The 8,090-nt window shown below is 38.7% G+C and overlaps 1 pseudogene; it reads right to left on the reverse strand.

Moving 5' to 3' along the window:
• Positions 1 to 5,371: 5,371 nt before the first annotated feature.
• On the reverse strand, positions 5,372 to 7,044 carry LOC132152863 (putative nuclease HARBI1; annotated as a pseudogene).
• Between the last annotated feature and the right edge of the window lie 1,046 nt (positions 7,045 to 8,090).

Consider the following 8,090-nt stretch of genomic DNA (forward strand, 5'->3'; position numbering starts at 1 on the left):
CTCCTTGTCAGTTTTGGCTTTATCCCTTTCCTTCTTTGCCGTCTGCATCTCCTCTGCATGCAAAGCGTGTGCCAAAACAGCAGATAGCCGTCCACTTTTCCACTCTATGTAGCTATGTAGCACACATTAAGTGTTTGCGGTTGGGAACTCTAAAGCTAAGCACTCGGGCTCCCGTCGAGGCTCCAACAAAAAGAAAATAAAGAATAGTATAATGTTTAAAAATAAAACAATTCTAGTTACAATGCACAGTAAACTTAAGTTATAATTTTGGTAGAGAACATATTAATAATGCTTAGTATCAAGATGAAACTGCATTAAATTCCTTAAATAACATTACATCAGGTGTAATGACTCTTTACAGATAGCCAACTATGGCTGACCCATTTAACCCATAATAATAATCAGGAACTGAAACAGAGTGTCTTTCATTTTAGCTTAGGATATCCTTTAAGCAAAAACAGCAAACCAGTACTTTAGTAGTAACACTAAGCTGAACATAGTATGTCCGTCATTGAGCACACAGTTCAAGCTGGTCATCACTCTATCTGAAATGAATATTTTTTATTTTTTATATTTATTATTTTTAGAATATTTAGAACATTTTATTGATAAGATGTTTGTTTTTCTTTTGTATCAATTTTCCAATTTTGTCTCAGAATAGAGTTTTATTGTATTATTGACTGTACAGTCGTGGCCAAAAGTTTTGAGAATTACATAAATATTAGTTTTCAAAGATTTTGCTGCTAAACTGCTTTTAGATCTTTGTTTCAGTTTTTTCTGTGATGTACTGAAATATAATTACAAGCACTTCATACGTTTCAAAGGCTTTTATCGACAATTACATGACATTTATGCAAAGAGTCAGAATTTTCAGAGTTGGCCCTTCTTTTTCAGTACCTCTGCAATTCGACTGGGCATGCTCTCAATCAACTTCTGGGCCAAATCCTGACTGATAGCAACCCATTCTTTCATAATCACTTCTTGGAGTTTGTCAGAATTAGTGGGTTTTTGTTTGTCCACCCGCCTCTTGAGGATTGACCACAAGTTCTCAATGGGATTAAGATCTGGGGAGTTTCCAGGCAATGGACCCAAAATTTCAACATTCTGGTCCCCGAGCCCCTTAGTTAACACTGTTGCCTTATGGCACGGTGCTCCATCGTGCTGGAAAATGCATTGTTCTTCACCAAACTGTTGTTGGATTGTTGGAAGAAGTTGCTGTTGGAGGGTGTTTTGGTACCATTCTTTATTCATGGCTGTGTTTTTGGGCAGAATTGTGAGTGAGCCCACTCCCTTGGATGAGAATCAACCCCACACATGAATGGTGTCAGGATGCTTTACTGTTGGCATGACACAGGACTGATGGTAGCGCTTACCTTTTCTTCTCCGGACAAGCCTTTTTCCAGATGCCCCAAACAATCGGAAAGGGGCTTCATCTGAGAATATGACTTTGCCCCAGTCCTCAGCAGTCCATTCACTATACTTTCTGCAGAAGTTCAATCTGTCCCTGATGTTTTTTTTGGAGAGAAGTGGCTTCTTTGCTGCCCTTCTTGACACCAGGCCATCTTCCAAAAGTCTTGGCCTCACTGTGCGTGCAGATGCGCTCACACCTGCCTGCTGCCATTCCTGAGCAAGCTCTGCACTGGTGGCACTCCGATCCCGCAGCTGAATCCTCTTTCGGAGACGATCCTGGCGCTTGCTGGACTTTCTTGGACGCCCTGAAGCCTTCTTTACAAGAATTGAACCTCTTTCCTTGAAGTTCTTGATGATCCTATAAATTGTTGATTTAGGTAAAATCTTAGTAGCCACAATATCCTTGCCTGTGAAGCCATTTTTATGCAACGCAATGATGGCTGCACGCGTTTCTTTGCAGGTCACCATGGTTATCAATGGAAGAACAATGATTTCAAGCATCACCCTCCTTTTAACATGTCAAGTCTGCCATTCTAACCCAATCAGCCTGACATAATGATCTCCAGCCTTGTGCTTGTCAACATTCTCACCTGAGTTAATAAGACGATTACTGAAATGATCTCAGCAGGTCCTTTAATGACAGCAATGAAATGCAGTAGAAAGGTTTTTTTGGGATTAAGTTAATTTTCATGGCAAAGAAGGACTATGCAATTCATCTGATAACTCTTCATAACATTCTGGAGTATATGCAAATTGCTATTATAAAAACTTAAGCAGCAACTTTTCAAATTTTCAATATTTATGTAATTCTCAAAACTTTTGGCCACAACTGTATAATCAAGAAGAAAAATAAAAAGCAAACGAAATGAAGCATATTGACTTTGACCCGGATACTCATTTAGAGCCTTGTCTTGTTGAAAATGACATGAGTCTACCCTATATTTGTTTCACTAAAGGAGGAGGAAATAAAAAGTTAATAACTGACTAGAACATGTCATTTAGCTGGAAATCATTACCTGGAAAACAATTCATGTTAGTTCATAAAACAATTTCTTCAGAAAATTCCTCTGACTAATATAAGGGCAGTCATTTACACTGGAATAGATAAAGTTGACTCAATGCTTTATTGTATGTTTGGTATTTAGATAACCAAATTCAGCTTTATTCTTTAAGATAACCTCTCAATTGGCCAAGTTAGCAGAACATATAACTGATAGCAAATACTGGACGGCTAGTTAACTACCTTCTCAATCATGTATTAGTTATTGGATCAAAAATCTCAAGACACAATATGACTAAATATAATCTGTCTCTTGATGGGTTTACTGTTATGCCATCTTCTAGGTTATGAGTCTGGGTACGTTTGATAGCAATCTGTCTTTTGATAATTATATTTCCAATGTTTGCAGAATGGCTTTTTCCCTACTTTAGAAATGCTACTGAACGATGACATAATTTAGGCCAGAGGAGAACCTGGGCCCGTTCTTTATTTATTGCTTAATACATCCAGGGCTCTCAAGTCTCACGCATTCACCATGAGACACACATTTCAACCCGTTCACACGCTCTCATACCATGACTTGTATTTCTCATGCTGAGAAATAAGGGATAACTTGTCCTGCTGTAATTAATGGACGATCACTGAGGGAAGTTCTCTGCCGAGTTCATAGAGGCCTCGGGTTATATAGAGTTAAATGAAACCTACCAGCCAATCAAAAACTAGAATGTTGTTGTTTTGGGGTAAATTATGTGATCCCGCTTAAGCAACATGGATACCCACACACACCGAGCACAAGTTGGGAGAATAAGACCCAATTGATGTGGTTGTCACAAATCAAGGCCGGAAACAACAGGTAAGTGTAAACAAGCCAACAGGATTTCAGTGGAATGGAACAGGGGCCTGTACCATGAAGGTAGCTGAACAAACTCGGGGTTACAGGATTGGTTTTGAGTCGACAAAACCAAACCGATGCAATCAGGCTTTATTGTTACCATGATGCAGCTCATCAACTTTCTCTGTCAACTCAGGCTTTGATCCTTAAGCTATGATTAATCCACATGCGCGTGCACATAAAAGAGTGACGTCGACACTGAACAACCAATCGCGTTCGATATGGATAGAGCGAGAGCTATAGCAAGAGCAAGAGATTATTCTTCATATTTCTGAAGAATTTAGAAGTATTTTTCAAGCACGCAATAACACTGTATCTGCTGCCAAAGCAAGAGAACAATCTTGGAGGAAGATTGCTGATTGCGTTAATGCGTAGGTTAAACAATTAATGCACATTTATGTAGGCTTATCATATTAAAAATGTATTAAATGCTAAAATGAAAATGTATTAGTGTTGATATATATTTATATATATATATATATATATATATATATATATATATATATATACATACACACATACGTGTGTGTGTAGATGTATGTAAAATGTGAATGTATCGGCTATTACATCCTGAGAAAGATTGATATTCATTGATTTTTAGATGCAACCCCAACTTCAAACGTTCTTGGCAGCAGATCAAGACAAAATATAAAAATATAATTCAAAGTGGTGAGTATTTACCATAACCTTTTATTCTTTTTTTGAACATGTAATCACAAACACTTGTTTGCAGCAAACAGAAAAAAATGTGAAATGAGGAAAACTGGGGGAGGGCCACCTCCTCAAGATTACACTGTGGCGGAGGAGTTGGCGCTGAGCAACAATAAGGGGCGGCCGATTATGGATGGGATTGGAAGTGCTGTACAGTCTGACCCTGGTGCTGGCTCCTCTAAGCAAGTGACACTGGGTATGTGTGTGCAATGCATTACTAATGTTTTTTTAGTTAAATATGGCTGACTCTGTTCTGCAGTAGAGGGAAATACAGTGTCCCTAAGCCAGCACACATGCACAGTCTCCCACACAGAGGTCAGTATGCAGCAGACATAACACCAAACATAACCTGCTTTATAACAGTTATGCTTTACATTGGCCTTTTATTTATTAGTGTGAACCAAACGATGAAGACACTCAACGATGATGTCTGTGTGTTCTGAGACAGTTGCTGAGGTGAATGCACTGAGCTTTTTATTATGGCACACATTTAAATGTCATAATTAAGTGACCCCATACACAAAAGAAATATATTTGAAATATATTTTCAGAATATATTTTGGAATTTGAATTTGGCCCATTAAATATATTTCACACTTAACATCATATATTTTTTTTATATTTCAGAATATATTTCAATGTATTTGGAATATATGACACATATATTTTTGACACTTTTGGGGACCCATACAGAAAAAAATACATTGAAATATATTCTGAAATATAACAAAAATACATTATGTTAAGTGTGAAATATATTTATTGGGCCAATTTCAAATATTTGCGTATATTCCAAAACATATTCTGAAAATATATTTCAAATATATTTCTTTTGTGTATGGGACTGGCCCTTACACGTCTCTTTTGTAGATTATTTCACAACCTGCCCCAGAAATTGAAGCCTCTACCTCAATGGGCTATAGAAGGAATGTGAACAAGGTAATGCTTTAAACCCTTGACATAAATTACAGTCAGTTCTGTGTTTGTAGAAAGTCATGCCACTTTTTGTGATTTGATCAACCTCCAGAAAACGTGTAATGATTGTTTGTGGTGGAATTGTTTCAGGTGGAAACAGACTCAGTCAGGGCCCTTTACAAAAGGAGTCTAGAACTAGACTGCACACTGAAGGAGCTGGACTGTAAGCTGAAGAGGCTTCAAATTAAAAAAATTAAATTGGAGATCAAACAGCTGGAAAAAAACAGATCTCAGTATGTGAACTTTTTTAACCAAGTAACCCTTTAGTATGAACAATATGAATGTTTATTAATGTATTTTTTCTTGCTCTCTTTCTTCCCCCCTAGCCACATGATGGCCAATAAAACAGTTTGAGACATATTTGCAGTGTCAGTGTGCTTTTATTAAGTAAAATATTGCGTTGTGATTGCATCTCTGACAGCTGCGCCAGCTGGGTGGTCAAGTGTGATGGGGTCAATTTCATCAGGGAGAAGCTGGTTTTGTGGTGGTACTCGCTCCTTTCTGATAGTGGCTATATTATGCAGAATGGCACATGCAGCCACTATCTGTGATGCCCGCTCTGGTGACACTCTTAAACGCCTAAGGCAGTTGAAACATGCCTTTAGGATGCCAAAGATCATCTCGATCTTGACCCTGGTTTCACTGAGGGCCATATCGAAGTGGTTTTGTGGCCCTGTCTGAGGGTCAGGATAGGGGGTTAACAAAAACCTCTGGCATGCATAACCTCGATCTCCAACCAACAGGCCATCAAAAAGCCCTGTCATAGAACAGAAAAGGGGAAAATTGTGTAAGTTTTGCTATTAAAATTAAAACTTTAAAGTGTACTGTACCAAATTTAGCTTGCCTTTCTCAAAGCGCTGACACAAAATAGACTCACGGAAAATTCGTGAGTCATGCACAGAGCCAGGCCATTTGGCATCCAAACTTGTGATCATGCATTCATGATTACAAGTCATCTGCAGATGAAATGTACAGTAAATAATTGTCCTATCTGTTAGTTACTATTTATTTAAAGATTGATCTCAATGCAAAAAATAATAATTTCACATAGGCTATATAGTAGCCCTACCTGAACATCAAGGCTGTGAAAGGACTTTCTGTTCACATAATCTGCCTCATGTTCTCCGAGAGCTGTGGGGATTGCAACGTGTGCAGTCTATTGCTCCTATGACTCTAGGGAATCCTATCATAGGAATTAAAAATATATATTTAAAATCATTCTTAACAGGTAGCTACTGCAGACTACTGTATAATAGATTTCTAAGTGTGAAATATGCTTTTTTGAAGACGAAAAAAAATGAGTGTGAAATGTTAAATTTGTTCTTGTGATGTCACCCTATCAAAATATCTTACCGGCAATTTTATAAAAGCCCTCTTTTATGGACATGGTCGATAAATGTCCAGGGAACACAATGAAGCTGTTTATGTACCCCTGCAGAGCGAGGACCACCTTTCGAATGGTTCGACAGACCGTGTTTTTCCCTAGATTCTCTGCATCCCCGACCGCATACAAGTATGTACCACTTGCAAAAAAATGCAACGTAATACATACCATTTGCGGTACAGTAAGGGCATGGCTTCGACGAGTCACATTTGTTATGTGCGGCTCAAGAAGTTCACAAAGATAAGACATTCCTTCCGCTGAAAATCTGTATCTTTCATACAAGTAAGTATCAGGAAAATCAAATGGATTTTGTCTGTCCCTAAAAACTCTTTCTCTAGGAAGTGCTCGTCTAACAATTTGCACGGAGATGTCCACAGGATTTGGGAGAAAAGGTGAAGCCATTGCAACAGTGAACAGACACTGGGAATTAGTTACGTCACCTATATGTTTCTTTGCTCACAGCTGATTGGTCAAACTTCAGTCTGAGATCTTGAATCCAGAACATAACCTGCCCCGGAGCAGGTTAGCCGTGCAGCGTAAGATACCATGGCAATGAACACCGATTAAAGCCGAGCTACTTTCATAGTACCTAAAACCCAGGGTTGGCGGAAACTAAGCTGAAACATAGCTGGCTAGCCACCTAATCCGGCTTCATGGTACAGGCCCCAGGTGAGGTCAATGCAATTGTTTATCAACAGAGTTGAGGTTTCAAGGGTTCTTATTGGAGTAATGATGTTTTGTCTCTTTTGGAGGTTTGAGGGAGATTGTGGATCAGTATCCAAGTAGTCATTAGAGGATCGTAGGAGAAACAACAGGTAAATCTTTTTGCTGGTAAGTTCAGCAGAAAGAGTCCAGAACAGTCCATAGCAGTGAATGATAGACCGGATGGTGAGTGACTGGGATGTGTGTTTTCTTGTAGTGTGGCTTGAAGGTGACAGCAGGTGTGGGTGATCAAAACTCAGGTGACTGTGATCTGGTGATTGTCTTTGATGGTAGAGTCCTGCAAAGTGGCTAAAACGGGTGGATTGTGACTTTCCTAAAATTCACACGCGGGGATGCGGGCGGATAATTACCTCCTTGCGGATGGGTAGTAGTAGGCTGGATGAAAAATATGTGCAATATTTGTATGTCTAAATTAGCATTATACATACGCAACAATGATAAGACATTTGACCCATCACGTCACCACCACTGTGACAGTGCGACAGCGCTGTGATTGAGAGAGACTTTTCCACAGCTGGATTTGTAATTCAGGAACAGAGAACACAACTTAAACCTGGGACTGTGGATGATATCTTTTTCCTGCACAGTAACCTTAAGGGAATGTAAATGCATAGTTTGTGAGCGACAGGCTCAGGTTGTATTTTTTCTTGTCCTTTTTTTTTTTATTAATAGGTCCTTTTGCATATAGTTATCAGGTTTCATAGCCTATTTAGGTGTCGATGGTAGGCTATTTGAATGGCGCAAAACAAAGCGCATATTAGCTTGTTTCATTAGGACATTCTTGATGCTGTTGTGATGTTGAGAGAGGTGTGAGATAAAAACAAAGCACTTTAATTGGAATGATTTTAGCATGTATGATTTATCATGGGCATTGTGACGATGTCATAAGTCATCTTTAATCTGTGGCCTATGCCCAGTGTTTCTGTTTGGTTTATATTAGTTTGGTTTATATTATTGATATGAATGTTTGTTTTTGGCTTTATTTTTCTGGTCTA

The sequence above is a fragment of the Carassius carassius genome, chromosome 1 (genome assembly GCF_963082965.1).
Source record: "Carassius carassius chromosome 1, fCarCar2.1, whole genome shotgun sequence".
NCBI lineage: Eukaryota > Metazoa > Chordata > Actinopteri > Cypriniformes > Cyprinidae > Carassius > Carassius carassius.